At 46.5% G+C, this 18940-nt stretch overlaps 1 long non-coding RNA gene across 1 annotated transcript; it reads left to right on the top strand.

The window, feature by feature from the left end:
- The first annotated feature begins 11678 nt into the window (after positions 1-11678).
- Positions 11679-16245, top strand: LOC122394467. The gene is made up of 4 exons (XR_006258877.1): positions 11679-11955; positions 12721-12817; positions 13883-14015; positions 15690-16245. It is a non-coding gene; the product is annotated as an uncharacterized LOC122394467 (long non-coding RNA).
- The last annotated feature ends 2695 nt before the right edge of the window (positions 16246-18940 follow it).

Raw genomic sequence — 18940 nt, 5'->3', positions numbered from 1 at the left:
TATTAAGTGGTTTTATTTCAAATAAAATAATAACTAAAACGAAATTGGTGTTGTATAACCGATTTATTTTATGATGATCTACCATACTACATGATAATCAATGACGTCATCTTACTGTAATGAGATTACATTTTTTCACCATAGTATGCATACAATTTTGAACGCAGGCGGAGTTCACTGGCGCAAATTCCTCAGCAGCAGGTGTTCCTGTCCCGACCGTCCTTTCCCTCTCCCACGCTATGCGCGAAACAGCGAGGCATTTCGCCCCAAAATGGCGCAGCAAATGGAGCCGCGCAACAACGCAGCCGGGAGATTAGAGGCGACCGAGGCGTCAGTAACGACTGAAACGAGTATCCATAACCGGACTAACAGCCATTCAGGATGCTCCCGGTAGCAGAGGCGGATCGGCCAAACCTTCCCGAAGTCACGTATTTGAAAGAGGACGCCAACAAATGGCGCGGCCCACCTCCGACTTCAGTAATTAAGGAGGCAGGTGGCATGCCAAACGGGAAAACAGGGGAAGAGTGAGCAGCAAACACATTGCAACAGCAATCAGCGGGCCAAATCAACGATGAAAGCAATACGACCAAAATCACCATTGCAGGACGAATCCGTAGATACCCGACAACCCACAATGGAACCCAGTCCTCTTACCAGAAATCCGGCAGAAGGAGATAAGAATCATTGCAAGAAATCAAGCAATGCAGGGACATTATGGGTACTGCAACTCGTAACAAGACTCAAAAACAGCGAAGAACAGAAATTCTCCGAATCAGAATCCCTTAAAACTCAACGAAACAAAGTCGAGCGGCAAGGAAGAACAGATGAATGTACAGTTGACCCGGTTGCACGACCGCCGGCAAATCGACTGGAAAAAAAGATGTTTCATGATACCGGCTCGGCAGTACACAGAAACTACCCAAAACAGCAGCGGAAGGGTGGGAGTATGAACGGAACAAAATTGTCTGAGTTGATGAGCGGCTTAGTAAATTACATGCAAAATAGCGAATTCACAATCAAGAACCACTAAAAGAAGAGAAATCGCCCGTGTAGCTCAAAACAGCTAAATCAACAGAGAAGGAATTCGCTGCAATTGAGTCCTCGCACAAAAGCTCACCAAATCTGAAGAAAAGTTTACCGGAAATGAAACCAAGCCGTTGCAGAATTTCACTCAACCCGCAAAAAGGGAACCGGTTAATTGCACATTGGAAGGATTCGCCGAATTTAAAGAGCGGGTCAGGTCACCAGAAGATGAACGTGGAACATATCTTTTTACACAGCTGAAACAAATTCAGAAGGGCCCGTTATTTCAACACGGATAAATGGGCATATACTTCCAATGAAGTGTCAACTAGAGATGAAATTGTTGCGCTGCAGAAAATCGCCCAACCCCAGAGCTGCAACATGTCACTTGTAAATTTGGAAGGACCTGCTGTTTACCGAATGGATTAAGTTACCAGAACGGGTCAGGTCACCAGAAGATGAACGTGGAACATATCTTTTTTACACAGCTGAAACAAATTGAGAAGGGCCCGTTATATCAACACGGATAAATGGGCATATACTTCCAATGAAGAGTCAACTAGAGATGAAATCGTTGCGCTGCCGAAAATCGCCCAACCCCAGAGCTGCGACATGTCACTTGTAAATTTCGAAGGACCTGCTGTTTACCGAATGGATCAAGTTACCAGAAGATGAACGTAAAACCCAGCGAGTGGCCGCATTCCGGACTTCTCGAAATCATCCACTTCAGAAGCCGGAACGAATAGCCACGCTAACAGTTTTCCGTTTAAACCAGCGAGGATAAAAACATCTGTGAGAGATGAACATCCAGGGAGCTCGACTATGCGTCAAATTGAAGTTGAGGCAAATATTGGATTTCGCCGTGCCGAGACACGAAAGAACAGCAATTTTCTCATCAGGGAACCTGGAGCGGTTTCTGAAGAGAAGGCAAAAACAAGCAAAGATGAGAAGTGAAGACAAATTTAAAATCAACCCGAGCTGAAGTAAAATTAACGGATTACAGCACAAGAAAAACCCGATAAAGAAGGGGAAGACCACAGCTACAGCAATACTGTCAGGTCATCCGCCTACAAAACCAAGCAAACGCCTCCAGAAAAGGATTTGCAATTGCAACTTTCGTGAAATGGAACAAGAAATTTGTATAACTAAGGCCAGAATCAAGCGAAGGAAATTCACAAAGAACAGAACATCTGAGCACAAGGCCCCTCGAAATCGCGAGAAACCAGCAAAATGGCGTCGGTGAAAGGCGAAAGATCGAGAGAAAGGACGGAAAGCATAAAAAGGGGAGGAGAGACGGCGCTCCCTCACACTGCTCTCCGGACGTCACTCGCAAACAGTGCTCCTCCGGGCGTCACCACGCAGCCGAGATCCAGTCAGCGCTACACTTCGCAGCAGCCTCTTCGGCGACCATCGGTTGCAAGTGAGTCTGAAGCGGACACATCAGAACGCATCCTGGCCCCCTTCACCATGTAACCACGCCTCATAATTCATATTCACCCCTAGCCGCCGGTTACAATTATGATACTTGTTGGTCTTTCCGTTTGTGCGGGTGCCACCCCGGGTATGGTCCAACCCTTTGTAGACATTCCCCGGTCGGGGGAGGGGGTTCGTTTAGTAAGTCTACATCGCCCACCCGGTATAGATCATACTGCGGCGCGATAACGGCGAGGCTCGATGAACTACATCGATCCGGGGTTGTAAATACGTTAGGTTAAGAGAAAGCGTGCCCTACGGGCTATACCGTAGATCCGTCCGGCGAGAAACGTTTCTTCGCTTGCGAGGTGAACCCGCCGGCTTCTCAGGCCCGGCAGGATATGTGTGCAGCGAATTTGCGCTTCAGGGTTATCCTTTTTTTTTGGGGGGGGGCATCAATTATGCACCTGGCATCTGAAGTGTGCCTACTACGGTTTTCAGTTAGTTGGGGAGGGTTAGATTTTAAGCCTAAGCGGTTGCATCCGATACAAGGGGTCAATGAGTTTTGAGACCAGGAAGATTTTGTAGCCGCTTTGGGGGCTCGCTCCGCCCCAAAACTGTGTGATCAACATGTTAGGTTACGGGTCGATTTAGTTTTTTTTCGTTCCCTTTTTTTGAATCATTTGCTTTTGTATGGCGAGTTTCCTATCTTCTTGTTTGATTGAATATATCTTGGAAAAGTACTCATATCTGTTGGGGATATTAGGGAGGGAATGGTGAACGAGCAGACGCAGCGAGAGCGTTTGGGCCGTCAATACTTGGAAAACCAAGCGAAACATCACCCTTCACACTGCTCTCACCCGTGAGCATGCCGTTTCTTCGCGGAACACAAACGCTGGAAAAACCCACACGCAGTGTCACACCGATTTGTTGTTGTCTTTGTGACCGTCGTTAAAGCTCTGATTCGTAATAATGAGAGTGAAATAGATATTTGCCTCGGTGTTACCTTTACTCTTGTTCATGACGAGTCACAGTTACCCTAAATTAGTGTATTTTTTTGTAAGTTAAAGTAAGTACATTAAATTCTATGTCTAATCGCGTTCTCTTACGGTTGTACAAGGATAGGTAGGGCCCACTCTTGCTTAACATGGGCGGAGTCAGCCGGCACGGCCGTCGGTGATTGGCTCAGTATTTGGGCGGTACCGCGTAAGGGACGGGCCCAGCTACACTAATCTCGGAGAGCGCGGGAGTGACCAGGCTGACCCCGAAGCACCTGAACTGATTCCACATCCTCGTCGTCTGGCCAACTCGCGGCCGAGTTAATATCCTGCCTTAAGACACTGCAGCGCTCGAACGGGAGCTGTTTGATTGTCGTCCGGTCAGAACGGACCGGGTTATGATCCTGCCTTAAGACACTGCAGCGCTCGAACGGGAGCTGTTTGATTGTCGCCCGGTCAGAACGGACCGGGCTATGATCCTGCCTTAAGACACTGCAGCGCTCGAACGGGAGCTGTTTGATTGTCGCCCGGTCAGAACGGACCGGGCTATGATCCTGCCTTAAGACACTGCAGCGCTCGAACGGGAGCTGTTTGATTGTCGTCCGGTCAGAACGGACCGGGTTATGATCCTGCCTTAAGACAATGCAGCGCTCGAACGGGAGCTGTTTGATTGTCGCCCGGTCAGAACGGACCGGGTTATTATCCTGCCTTAAGACACTGCAGCGCTCGAACGGAAGCTGTTTGATTGTCGCCCGGTCAGAACGGACCGGGTTATTATCCTGCCTTAAGACACTGCAGCGCTCGAACGGGAGCTGTTTGATTGTCGCCCGGTCAGAACGGACCGGGTTATTATCCTGCCTTAAGACACTGCAGCGCTCGAACGGGAGCTGTTTGTTGTCGTCCGGTCAGAACGGACCGGGTTATGATCCTGCCTTAAGACAATGCAGCGCTCGAACGGGAGCTGTTTGATTGTCGTCCGGTCAGAACGGACCGGGTTATTATCCTGCCTTAAGACAATGCAGCGCTCGAACGGGAGCTGTTTGATTGTCGTCCGGTCAGAACGGACCGGGTTATGATCCTGCCTTAAGACAATGCAGCGCTCGAACGGGAGCTGTTTGATTGTCGCCCGGTCAGAACGGACCGGGTTATTATCCTGCCTTAAGACACTGCAGCGCTCGAACGGGAGCTGTTTGATGGTCGCCCGGTCAGAACGGACCGGGTTATTATCCTGCCTTAAGACACTGCAGCGCTCGAACGGGAGCTGTTTGATTGTCGCCCGGTCAGAACGGACCGGGTTATTATCCTGCCTTAAGACACTGCAGCGCTCGAACGGGAGCTGTTTGATTGTCGTCCGGTCAGAACGGACCGGGTTATTATCCTGCCTTAAGACACTTCAGCGCTCGAACGGGAGCTGTTTGATTGTCGTCCGGTCAGAACGGACCGGGTTATTATCCTGCCTTAGACAACGCAGCGCTCGCACGGGAGCTGTTCGATTGTCGCCGGGTCAGCACTGACCGGGTTATCATCCGTCCACATTTTCCAGCCCATAATAATCTCAGCACAAGGAATGCTTACCGCTCCGCCTGGTCCGTACGGGTCGATGACTCAAATGGGGGGCGGGGACTCCGCCCGGTAGCCCGGCCGGTGGGGCCGAGCGGCGCAATTAACCCGGGGGAGGGACGCTTGGGCGGCCCGCCGCCCTGTCATGCGAGGGAACGCTTATGCCATCTAGGGAGTGAATCAGAAACGATAAGCCGAGCCCTCCTCGGTTACCGGCGTGACACGCGACCGTAGTGCCGTCTGCAGGACAGACACGACACTTTCAAGGGGGCCGAGCCGACCACGATTACGCTCAGACACTGACAGGTAGAGAATATGTATGTGAGATGCCTGATCGACGTTAAGACAAGCCGACAGGGTTAATAGTCAAGTAACATAAGTTACAGAGTCTTCTACTCCCGGTTTCACTCCATGATAGGCAGAAGGTATCATTTAGAGAATCATTTAGACAAGGGGATGCTGAATTTAAGCCTTGATTTCGCAGCCGGCAATAAATTCACATCTAGGACATTAAAGACACGGACAGGTTTTGCATAACTAATAATTGGTAATATCTTCAATTGAGCACGACCCGATCAACAACTAATTAGACCGCTCTTGGCCACAAGGATCTCAGTAATAGAACACTTGTTTAGAACTGATCACCGTCAACCCGGCTTGTGTAGATGACCGATGGCCTCAGTGTAACGTGATGATGGAAAGTCATTGAAACAGAAGCCGGTTTCGCTAACACTTAGAGTTTGCAATTACGAGAATTAGCTCGAGTCTAAGGGAAAGACTGGCCATCAACTTATATTTGGGTTTCGCGAAACCTCCGTGCATAAATTTGAGTTTCACAGTAAACAAGGATAGTTTTTTCATGATTTATCACCCGGCACCTTAAGGCATTCGACAGTTCTCGGCCGTGAATCGTTTTGCGGGCTAATCTCCTGGCGAGACCCACCAGCTATGTAACATTGCTAGGGCGTCATTAATTAAGTTTTTTTTTGGGGGGGGGGAAATCGTCGATATGAAAACGAGACGTAAATTGGGAAAAATATGCAAACTCGATAATGTGCTATTGATTGAATAAAACCAGTTTTCTTGTATTCAGGTTTATTGTTAAACTTTGCGTACCGGAGTTGCCGTAAAAGTGAAGTCCAGTGAAATTGAAATCAACGTAGTAGGCAAAGGTGCTTATCAATTGTTAAGTGCAAAACGCTTGCAATTATCACTATTTTCCAGGCCAAAGCCTTTAGCGGAGGGACTTTATAAGCCCCGCTACGGTTCTATCTTTTGAATCAGCGTTCCCTCGATCGCACAGTGGGGATTTTTCCGATCTAGCACGTATTTATTCGTAGAGGGCAAACCATAGGTAGAATTGTAGCCAGATTGTGCACAGATGTTGGCTGGTGTGTCCTGGTGAGAATTTTACCTGTAAATGTGCATAATCAACATAGTATAGGGGGTTCAATTGGACCCCCCGCTCAGCCGTTTGGCCCCTGATCAAGCTAGAGCTTCGCGGAAAAGTCAAGCGTGCTGCCTATGACGAAATTAGGCCGAATATATCCAATTTCAAGGTCCAAGGTCATAAGCTGACTTTCCAAGTCAGTTTAATGACCCAACTAAAGTTGGGAAATCGAGACCTCTTGAAACTTCGCAAAGTTAGGGTGTTACGGGGTATTTTAGGGTGCTGATCACGAATTTCATGTTAGTTCTGATCACAGACGATGTCTTTATGCATTTAGGCCAGGTCGGGTCAGGTCAGGTTAGATCAATTATTAGGCGTCCTGCCGGCCATCCATAGAAGTGTCACCTACTACTGATAGCTTCGTAACATGGAACGAAGGCACAAGAACTACTTCGTAAATATTCAAATGGCTGCTAAAATCGAAATCAGCACCAAAAACTACCCTAGTAACAAGTAAAACTGGAAAAAGTGAACCAAGGTCATCAAAAGGTCAATGACCTTGACTTGACCTTCACGTGACCTTGACACCCACCATTATGCATGGCACCAACATCATTTCGCATATTTGAACGTTTAAAACCACAAAAAGATTGGAAACCGCGGATAATGTGAGCTGGCATACGCCGAATCGCGATTCCGGCCAAACATGGTCTCGAGAAATATGCCACAGGTCAAAGGTCAGTTGGGTCAGAGTCATGAAATTTTTAGGTTAGATGTAAAATTGATGATCTCGAGGGTATCGAAAGTTTCGGCGCGATCGGCCGCTTTTTGCGCGAGTAATTTGCGGAAAACCATGGGGTTTTATCCGACCCCTTCCCCCTCCCCCTCCCCACAAGTGCGATGGTTAATAAGGTTACGGTATGTATAATTTACGCTTGTCATCCTATTCCTAATGAATGTGTCTCAGAAAATATGCATCATATAAATCACGAAGTAAAATTATTCGCCAATGTCCGGAACATACCTATATCGTGCTGTTTGCCCTAGCGCTCCTCGAGTGGGGTGTTAAGATACTCTAATGTTAATATTCCGTGTTCAGGCAAGTTTCGGCAGCCAAACTAGGCGTTGTCTTGTGGAGAAGAAAGTGGCGAATTCGATAGGATATATTTCGGAGTGGAAAAATGTGGAGAACATTGTTGATTTCCTACATTTATTTAGAATACCATTCCTTCAATATGGTGTCTGTAAGGGTTTTTTGTAAAGGGCATTTTTGTGACCTTAGTAAGGTTGTGGCATACTTTCTGTTTGCCATTCCATTCCTAATAAAGGTGCCTTTCAGACGATATGCAACTTTAAGACCTCGCAAAATTAAAACCAACAGGACAGGACAATGAAATTGAGCTATACTTTCGGGCCTTGCTGAGCCCATTGAGTAATCACGCATGAGTGTGAACTTTGGGCGCATTTTTCCTAGTTTTGCTGTGGACATACAGATAAAACAATGCCATATATGAAAAATTCAGATATTTCTTAGCCCTACTGACACAAAAAATAAACAAAAATCCAAAAAATATTTTTTGAATTAATAGGCGCTAGATCGGAAAAATCCCCACTGTGGATCGTTAGGATTTTGCTACGATGAATATTGGGGATGTAATTGCAACTCATTAAAGTCAATTAGCAGCAATTTCGGCATAAGGTTGGTGATCCTTGTTTTGTGTGGCTTCGGTAATTTCGTGATTAGGCATTTCATTCGGTATCGGCATGATAATTATGGTTTCGTAGTGTGACGGAAATGGTTTCGTAGTGGACAACATAATAGATATCTATCGGGCTGGAGGCCGTTCCATTCGTAACAAAGGGCCTTTACTCGTGACGTTCACCAGGAGGGGCCGTGCACGGTAAAGCACCGCTGACGCTGATTATTCCTCCGCTGCCAATAGTGTTCTGATTTGATCCTCTCCACTCTCCCTCTCTCTCTCTCTCTCTCTCTCTCTCTCTCTCTCTCTCTTTCTCTCTCTCTCTCTCTCTCTCCCTCTCTCTCTCTCTCTCTCTCCCCTTCGTTATCTCTCTCTCTCTTCCTCCTTCGTTATCTCTCGCTTCCTCTCTCTTTCTCCCTTTTCCCTCTCTTTTCTCTATCTGTCTCTCTCTCTCTCTCTCTCTCTCTCTCTCTCTCTCTCTCTCTCTCTCTCTCTCTCTCTCTCTCTCTCTCTCTCTCTCTCTCTCTCTCTCTCTCTCTCTTTCCCTTACCCTTACGATGAACACGCAGCTACACGTACGTACAGTCACTCAGGCGGGAACGGGAGACAAGTTTCGGAGGCTGGAGGATTCACGATTCGCCCACCGCGTAGGCATGATATTCTCGCACATATAACCAGGAACCTAGGATTAGAAACGAGACCCCTGACAGGAATGGAACGTACGACATAATAGGACGTGTTTAGCCCGGGCGGAAGAGAGGAAGGAGCATGCGACCACGCCCCTGCGCGTTAAGTTCTGCCGGTAAGGACGCATCATTGGGGAGAAGGGACCTGAAAAAAACGTCCAAGTCTAGTTACATGGGAGCAAACGGAAACGGGACACTAAGACACCTAGGAGCACGCAGTAAAGCGCGAACATACGCTTGTGACCGGAGGGCGGCACTGTAAGACGCGATATACGCTGGTAGTCGGGGAGACACCGTAAGACGCGATATACGCTGGTTGTCGGGGAGACACCGTAAGACGCGATACGCTGGTGGTCGGGGAGACACCGTAAGGCGCGATATACGCTGGCGGTCGGGGAGACGCCGTAAGACGCGATACGCTGGTGGTCGGGGAGACACCGTAAGACGCGATACGCAGGTGATCGGGGAGACACCGTAAGTCGCGAACATAGGTCCCTCACTGGTACTTACACCTCGATAGGTTCGGGAATAACTCCAGTAGAGTTCGGGTAAAATTTAAATATAGGAAGGGCCTGCGTCAAGCTCGGACGTATCCATCACTGGCAGGGTGGATGCCATCGGCAGAGCGGCAGAGAACGTTATATGCGATACAATGGTAACCCAGTGACCGCAGTTAGTCGATGAACGGATCCACATCGCGGTGAGTCGGGTAATTTCGGGGACATTGTGCATTTGTTTATTTAGGTAGGCTGCGACGGCAGTTTAATACGAGGTGCCTCGGGAAGTTACGCCGTAAGACGCTAGTCCCGGTTCCAGGACGGTACGCGCCGTAAGTCGCGAATACGCAATAAAACGGTGCCAGCCGTAATAAGGCGCGAAATATACGCTGTAAGTCGTCACGTCGTCATCATAGGGCAAGGACGCGGTAAGACGCGAATAACCGCAGGTGATCGGATAGAGATACCGTAAGTCGCGATTATACGCCGGTTATCGGGGGACGATACCGTAAGACGCGAATTATACGCTGTAAGTCGTCACTTAGTCGTCATAGGGCAAGGACGCTGTAAGACGCGAGTTATACGCCGTAAGTCGTCGGGAGATGCAGTAAGACGCGAGATAATACGTAGTAAGACGTGCTTTGTGATCCCAAATGTAGACCATCGATGAGTAGAAAGGGCCCATTAGGCGGAACGCGTAGAATTAATTGATGTGTTTCGATTAACTCCGATAGGCAGAGTGGAAGTTCAAAGGTTCCAAGGGTACTCCAGAGCCGAGGTAATTTAGGACGTGGGATCGACTGCAGGGATAGGAAAAGGGGGAGGGAAGCGAGACGTCGCAGTTTGGCAATACGGACAAGTTTGAGTCAGATGAGTGAAAGTGTGTGAGACTGGATGAGTGTCTGCGGGAGCAATTGCGCTAAGGTTAATCAGTTCGACCACCTAGCATCCTTTTATTATCCTCAGGGATGGACCATGCCCGAGGGATCCAGAACAAACACTTAACTGCCCCCCTTGTGTTTTTTTTGTGGCGGTGAAACCCAATGATGCAGTGCCTGTGTGTTCGCCAAAGACTGACTTGCCTCAAATGGCCTCGCTAAATGCACTCCTCACCGAGGGCGGACGGCAGAGATCAAAGTCCGCACAGAGCCGACCCGCACCGGGGCCAGACATCAACACAGCCCAGGGCGAATGAGGAGAGAGGTCCCCCTACATTACCAAAAAATCAAAAGACGTAGAATAAGGATTTATAAAAGCTTAGCATACTTATTTGCAAAACGTTTTCATGCAGTCGCACCGTGCCGTTTTCGGACGCCGGTGAAAACAGGGCGCCGGAGGGCATATTAGTCACGTGACATTTGGAAGTGCTCCCCCTTCGTGGGTCTTCTACATGCTAAACGTCACGTGTAAATTTCACCAACCTTGGTCAAATCGCCCAAGGCGCCCTGTTTTCACCGTCGTCCCCGTTTTCGCGTTTTAATTTTCCTCGTTCCCACTTCCTTTGTCCTTAACTTATACTGTGGTTCCAGAGTTCCTGTCCTCTCCATTTCCTTTTAAATATATTTTTTAACCCTCATCCCTATCCCCCAGTCCTAACAGTTTCAAATTGTATTGCAATAAAATTCAAACACAAATGTTTTGAATTCTTCACATAGGTACCTAACATTGACATGCCACGTCCAGAGTCGTGGACCACTAAATACTTCAAATCTCTTCCTTCCCAATCTGACAACATCCCACGTCTCAAATGCACATTGTGTGGAAAGATTTTTCAGGCTGCCCGTCAGTCTCTGTCTAACCAAAACCGTCACATACAGGTAAGATATTTATTTCTATTTCCCTATGGTTAATATGTTATTGATGCATATAATCCATTGAAATAGACATGGTGTAGGGTAAATGGCCAAATCACGAACACTGCCAAAATCCGAGCAGCCAACTTTCAACTGCAATATCTGATATTTAGTGTAAATGGAGTTGGAATATGGCCAAAATTAAATTGACAACTTTTAGGTGAAAGTTGGTGATTTGGGTTAAGGGGCAAGTCAACTACTGGGTTATTTTGCACCCATTAAATGAAACTTCTGCTCCAATTCTACCCATTGAACCTCAATATCATGATCCACCTGTCCATCACTAGGTATCCTTCCTTATTACATAGAAACTTTGAATGGCATGGCAATTTATAATTTTAAATGACAATATTTTTATGTTTCTTCTGTAGGTAGGTAGGTAGGTACACCAGACTGCTATGGACACTTTTCCAAGTTGGTGGGCAAAAAACCTAATGTATGGCTTGGTTTGAGTCGTTTGATTGAGTTGATTGATTCCTTTCATTGTCGCGTTTGAGTCGATTGAATCAATTCCCGAAAACTGCTCTGACTTGATTGATTTGATTGGTTTCCCAAATTTGTCGTGATTGAATTGATTGCTATTGACTGAGTCGTATACAACCCTGTAATCGTGAGTAATGAGTTCAAAAACCAGTTTGAAATCATTAACTCTTCAAACGCAGCTTAAGGAAACCAATGATTCGCCGGTAAATATGATCAACCGTGAATTATCCATGAGCTGCTTTACACAAGCCTTACGCGTTAATATTACCGCCATGACGCCATCTTGCATGTTTGTGCCGGAAGTGCAGCACGGGACGCGGCGGACGCAGTGAATTGGAGGCTGGAGCGACTGGTGAGTGTTAAATGTTACGTATTTTATTGCCTGTAGGTATGTTTAGGTGCAAAATGCATATTTTCATTGAAAATGTACCTACATGTGCACTCACACAACACTACTGATACCTTGGGTTGTCCTGTGGGTTGGTTGACCCTCCTAGTTATGTATTGTCTATAACATGAAAGCCTTTTTGAGGGGTTCATAATATCCATCAAAATGTGGAATATCATATCAGTCATGCTCAACATGCCCCTACAGTGATACCTAACCTGTTATTCTACGGGCAGCTTTGCCAGCGTGAAGCCTAACAGAATAATTAAACATCAAGTATTTTCTTTAAGCCTTTGCCTAAAGCATCTATTTCTGCCAGCCCCTAATGCTCAAACCCTGGTGCAAACATCTATAGGTTAGGATAGGTGGTATATGTGCAAATGAAGTTCGAGTGGTAGGCATGTGGAAGGTTGTATGTTGTAAGATGTAGGCTGCAGCCAATCTACCATGGTAGATTGTAGGTACCTATTTAGGTTGTACTTGTAAGGTCTAGTTAGTAGGTTATAAGGTAAGGCTAGGTCAGCTTTTCATCATGTTTTTCATCTTCCTCGTAGTTCATCTAGTATTTTTGTAATAAACGACTTGTAATTGAATCATTTGGCCGAATCCTTCTAAAAATGAGCACCCCAAGTACTTCTTCTAAAAGCCCACCCCTGCACCCCCCAATAGTGAGATCTAGATACCAGGCATGGTCGAATTGATTCTATCATGATGTTCTCATCTCCTCAGCTGGACGGTGCCATGGAGGCCACTTTCTCAGAGAGGCGACACCTCATCGTCAAGAGGAAAATCCCGATGGCCACCATCCGTCGTCGATGAAAACAAAGTATGTAGTATGTACGTATGTACATTGTCATAGATAACATGAATCATTGTACATGGTCTGATGCGTTGTAAATTAGCGATCCTATGCAGTCAGAGTCAGGTGGTTTGGTGCGAGCAACTGCAGACGCGCCTTCACCGGCTCTCAGAGTCAGTTTTCTTTCTGAAGCTCATCTTGAGTTATTTTGCACCCGCCCTCATGTGTATTTTGTTTCCCTTGCCTTTGTTACCGACAGACTAGGGCCAATATCCGAAAATGATTCGATCCACAGGATCCAAGAGCGCAGTTCTTCTATCTGATTATAAATTCATCAATACTTTTTGGAGACCCTGCTGGTCCTTGATCCAACATGTTTCTTTTGTCGATGAATACCGGCGATCTTGAATCTTACATTTTTGCTCTGTGGATTGATTCTGGGGATCTTGTATCCTACATTTAGTCTCTGAGAACACATTTTTCTTGCTAAATTTCAAAATGCTTTAGCGAGGCGTAAAAGGTTGTTTAAGAAATATTTGTGCACAACCTGCTTCGCTGGCCCTAAAGTTCAAATTTAACGCTTAATTTTATGTCTACAGACATAACATTTACGTTGGATCCAGGAAATTTGAACTCTGGCATTTCGTTCTCGCGTGGGGTCCGGAATCCTAAAGTGTTATTTATACGTGCGATCCAGGGGATCTTGGATCCTAAAATTATATTATATTTTTCAATGAGATCAAGGAGATCCAGTATTCTGAAATCCTGGCATTGTATGGGATCTTGCGGATCTTGGATCTTGATTTTTGGCTAAGGCACAAGTCTGTACTTATACCGACAATGCATGCATAACCCCAGGGTCATGTCCGCCGCATGGTAGGGATTGCGAGAGTTACTATAAATGCTACTGTAAAACAGATGTGCTTGTGTGACATCGCATTTGTATGACCACCGATAACGGAACTGGATTGGCAGTTAATTTTCAGACGCTGCAGTAAGAAGTAGAAGAATTTAAGCCGGCCATGCGAATATCGATGGCGTCTTACTGGTATAGTCGTCCTTCAGCATGCGTCATTAATCCTTTGTTTTCAGGTCTGGAAAGAGCTGAGTCGGATAAAAAATGCCGACTTGCAGGACACCAACGAGTTGGAACTCTCCCGGGAAGCCATGACCCCGATTTTGGCCAATGGCGAAGGTGAAAGAGCAGCTGGATGCCTCACAGATGGTAAGTTAACAACATTTTACCCGGGAATGTTGGAACCGTAACCGAATAGGTACCAAAAGCTCATGTATTTATGAACGTCCTGTTAACAGTTTGATATACTCGTATACACTTACACGGAAAGTATTTAAAAAAAGAGCAGAAAAATGTGAAATTTCATTCGTGCTTCTTATAAGAGATCATAGAAGTTCATCGTTATATCCACTGTAGTAAACTATGCGAGCACTATTTACTCTAAGCATATTTTAATGTTATGCTCACAAGCATCTTCTAACCCGCACCCCGCGGGAGTTCCTGGATTTCCAGGCCCTGCTGGGGGGGAGGAAATGTTTGAACCCCCCTTTTAACTTAGCTCCTGGGCCATGTAGCGATACGGCGAAGGCGGCGTTCGAAAGGACGTCAAAAATAAGGAAGAAATTATTTCGGTCACTTTTTTGGTCAGGTCAAAGGTCAGGTCACCAGAGGTCATTGAATGCAAAAGTTCACCGATTTCCAGGTTAAATTTTGATAATTTTCAATTTTTGACAACATTCAAATTTTGATCAGATCAACGCATAGCTCGGAAACTAATAGAGCTACAAAACCACAGAAAGCGCCTTTGATAGCCCATTAACGCTCTTTCTGATTAATTCTCTCAGATTTGACCTGCCGTCAGTGGTTTTGCATGCGGGGGAGAGGTACCTATCTATTTTGGCAGTTTTTACGTAAAAACTGCCAAAATAGATATATATATTTTTTTCTGAAAGTTTTTCAGCAAAAATTTTTGACTTAAGCCTTTCACGTACTTTATTTTACCGGAATCGTGTTTCTCTCGGCAAGACGCATTGAATAAACTATTATGTGACCTTGAAAGGTTAACTTAAAAATTTGACCTCAGTTCAAGGTCATGACCTGACCGATAAGGGTCAGGTTGCATATAAGTTGATCCGTTCGTCGAGATGAACACAACGAAGGTGTTTTCATCGTTCTATGCCTGTATCAAAAGTTCTTCGCGAAAAACTGTCAGATACCATTCGTGACCATGAGATGTCATCAGGGGCATAAAACGGGGTCACGGGTGCCATTTTCATGTTAAGTGTGGTTGCACTAATTGCTTATATGCCTGCTTTACCATATTATCAGAGAGTATCATCGATGAAAACACTGAAATAAATTCATAAAATACAGATATTTGCTGTAAAAGAGATTAGGTGCAGATTTGGTCAAATTAGGTGCACTCGCCGGGTAGCCCGTCGCGAAAACGGCCAATATGACTTACGTCCAAAAGAGGCGCCTTTCGATTGTCTCCAATTTACTTACCTTTAACTCAGAGGTCGCAAAATTCACCTGACCTTAGGCCATCCACATCAAAATGCTAAGATATACATTTTGTACAAACTGTTGCTCTTATCAATCGCTGCAAGTTTCAAAGCAATCGGTCACTAGGGTGTAGCTATGGTAGGCTTTATAACTTTTTAAGTAGTGAGGTCACTTGGCTTGACCTGGCGACCTGACTTTAGGTGACACGGAGCGCCGCCGTTTTTTTTTAGATATTCGCGAAAATCCACAGAAGGGGTGTTCAAACACCCTCCCCCTCCCCCAGCAAGACGTGGGTTAAAATTGCGAGAGGCATACTGTACCAAATCAAAGTTTGCAGTTCGTGGCCTTGATTTCTGAAGGTAAATTTTTCCGTCGCAGACGATGCGATCGACCATCTTCTCTGCACCGTGCTAAAGAGCACCAAGTTGTGTTCATATCGGCGCCGCAGCCACGGCCTCATGTGGCGGACGACTTCCACGCCATAGAGGGCGTGCCAGCAGTGCAGTTTAAGGAGCTAACGGCAAAGGTGAACAAGCTGCTGACGTGGGGGGCCGCGTTCACAGTGTTTGCGCAGTCGTTCAACCGCCCAGCCATCCGTCTGGCCGGCTACCTGATGTGTGCCGTGATCCTGAAGACCGATGTGTCGCCGCCCCCAAAGCAGTGGCGGCGATGAGCGGCTGCGTTTAGGAGTGCACGGGAAGGGACATGAGGCAGCACTTTAGGGACTTTCTGTCTCTTTTTGTGTTTGAGTTTCTGCCGGGTAGTTTTGCAAAGAAATGGCGTTAACGCTTTTTCATGCGTGTAGGCCAAGTTCATGTCTGGAAGGGCATGAGCGTCGTGCTGTGTTCATCGCCCTTGTTCATATGATCAATGATGTAATAGTCGTGGTTTATCTGCATGCTATGCATTGTTTTAATAAACCTTATGTTTTAATGTTATGACTCTCATCTCATGGGTGAGGCTGACTGCCAGGGGATGAGTCGACAGAGTGGAAAAACCGGCGGCAGAGCGACCTAATAGGTGTGTTCACTTGACCATCATGTTATGAGTTACATTTAACTCGCGTATCAATCGTTGCATGGCATGAGTTACTAGCAATGCTTGAATTCGTCACAAACGGTAAACTCATGTGGTATGAGTGAGGGAACGAGAGTTAACCCGCAACTCATTGGTGATGTGACCGCTACAGGGCTAGTAACATTTACTAGCGCCTCATGTAGTCAAACGTGTGGTGTCTTCATGAACGGTGTAATATGAGTAAGCCTATACACGCATATCATGAGTAATCAAAATGAGTTACCAAGAGTACACTGAAAGAAAAAATGACACCCTGTACGGGGTATTGACGGTCATGTCAAAAATAACACCCGAGTGGGTTGTTTTGAGGGGAGTCGCTGAGCTATTAAAAATGGGGTGTTTGGCGTACACCCCAGGAGGGTTTCGACGCATAGTGGGGAGTCGCAGCCGCTAAAGGGGGGTCAGCGCCGGCCAACATGGGGTTCCGTTAGACTGCAGGTGACACCCCTCAAATATCAGCCGAGCACCCCTTTTTGGTCCCTAAGCACCCGACAGGGTGTCAAACTACCAAATTAGGGTGTAAAATATACCAGCTCGACTCCCCCGTTCTTCTGATACACCTTCCCCATATTGTTCCTGACCCCCACGCGGGGAACCCCGTGCCTTCAGCAGGGAATCGCTCAGAGCAGCTCTACTCCCCTATACTTCCGAAAAACTCTCGTCGAGGGTTAAATGTCTTTCGGAACGAGAATCTCAGACTATATTTATAACCGGGTGAGGAGTTACTCTTTCCGTTCGCGGCCTTGCGGCGCCCTGTAGTGTGCACGACCAACGTATGACACGGTAGCTTTTTTAACCGAGAACTTTTGTAGGTTGGAACAGATTTTTTGCGTATATCTCAACTTCTAGACGTCCAATCGGCTCAGGCAAAACACCACGCGAATTCAAATTTTTTTCGCCAACCATATAGGGGAGAGTGGAGCACATTCGTGCAAAAAATGGATAAACCCATATATCTGTTCTTTGGTTAGTGCAATGGCAAAATTGTTGATTGTAGTATGGAAAGGAACTATTGCAGATAGTTTTCCTCTTTAAAAGTTATCCTATAAAAGTATTGCTTCCATTAGAAAAAATGACTTTTATTAACTCTGAACATTTGCACGAAACTGCCCCACCTATGGGGCACATTCGTTCAAGAGATGGGGCACTTCCGTTCACCCGGCAAAATTCGAGAAATTACCGGGCATTACCAGAAATTTACCAAAGGAAATTGGCAGGGGGTCATTTCACTTGATTCCTTTCGACAAGAATGCATTGCACAACAAATGTAGAAAGAATGGTCTGGCCAACAAGAATGTGCCAACTGCCGGCCTCCGTGACTTCGCCAAGTTCGCGTGAATTGCTCGTCACGACGTCGCAAGCAGTCGAGACTGAGTCAGGCGAGCGTCATTAGAGAAACCTACTACAGATAAAGTCAGGGGCGCGGGAACTACTTTCCGACTGGGGGGGGCACACCATAATAGAGATCAACCTAGGGAACCCCCAAATCTAGTTTTCTCACCGGTTTTAGGCCACTTATTTTTCACCCCTCGGCTTTTTCAACAAAAAAAGAAAACATTTGCAAAAAAAATGTGGTATTCCGTCTCAAAGCTGGGGGGGGCACCGCCCCCACGGCCCCAGAGTTGGGGGGGCAAGCTGCCCCCACTGCCCCCCCCGGCTCCCGCGCCTATGGATAAAGTCATAAATCGCAAAAACTAAAAAAAAAATATGCACGAATGTGCCCCCAGGCAGTGCGTACACGAACCTGCCCCACAACGTTATTAGTAATATATTTCAAAATTTCTTTTTGAAAAAATGACACTTTTTCAACAAACAAGTTTGCAGCAGTTCCGTGAATAGAGTGGGCTTCTTCACCCCCAATTTTGAAAAGCTGAACCACGTTTCCGAGTCAGGATCACGAAAATGGATGATATGAGAAAAGTTTGGAAAGCTCACGAATATTACAAATTTGCGTTTTTATCAAGCATGACAGCAGGTACAGTGTTGTCTTCTACGGTGAACGAAGGGCGGCAATGATTGACATATTTCCATAATTTACCTTGAGCTCGTGCAGTCACTCGTGTTCCCATAAACTGCTGAAAACGAATGTGCCCCACTCTCTCCTATATCATTTCCATGCGTAGCGATAGCGAGCAAAGATTCCCTAGCGGGCCTTCGGCCCGCGAGGACACTTTCCATTTTTTTATTTTTGCCCAAGGGGGCCCCCTGGGCACGGCACCGCCAGTCATACCGCATTTGCGGTATTTGCGGTATGGGCGGTACGCCCCTGACTGAGGGTCGCAGCGACACTTTGGAATGCAACACGGGGTGTCACTCCAGGATAATGACACCCCAGAGGGGTTTCAACGGGGGTGTCTCAGCGACACTCCAATTTTTTGGCCTGCAATTTTTGGGGAGTTCGCTAGCCGAACCTCTCCCAATGGGGTCATGTACATTTTTGGGGCGTCAAAAGGTAATGGGGCTCCCGTGTCGGGTGTCACAACACCCATGACATCCTAAAATCATGAAAACGGAGCCTAATTTAGGAGTATTTTGGAGTATGGGGTGTCAGA

The sequence above is a fragment of the Amphibalanus amphitrite genome, unplaced genomic scaffold (genome assembly GCF_019059575.1).
Source record: "Amphibalanus amphitrite isolate SeventyFive unplaced genomic scaffold, NRLGWU_Aamphi_draft 000593F_arrow, whole genome shotgun sequence".
NCBI lineage: Eukaryota > Metazoa > Arthropoda > Thecostraca > Balanomorpha > Balanidae > Amphibalanus > Amphibalanus amphitrite.
The sequence above is the reverse complement of the archived record's forward strand: the minus strand, read 5'-3'. Positions and strand labels throughout refer to the sequence as shown.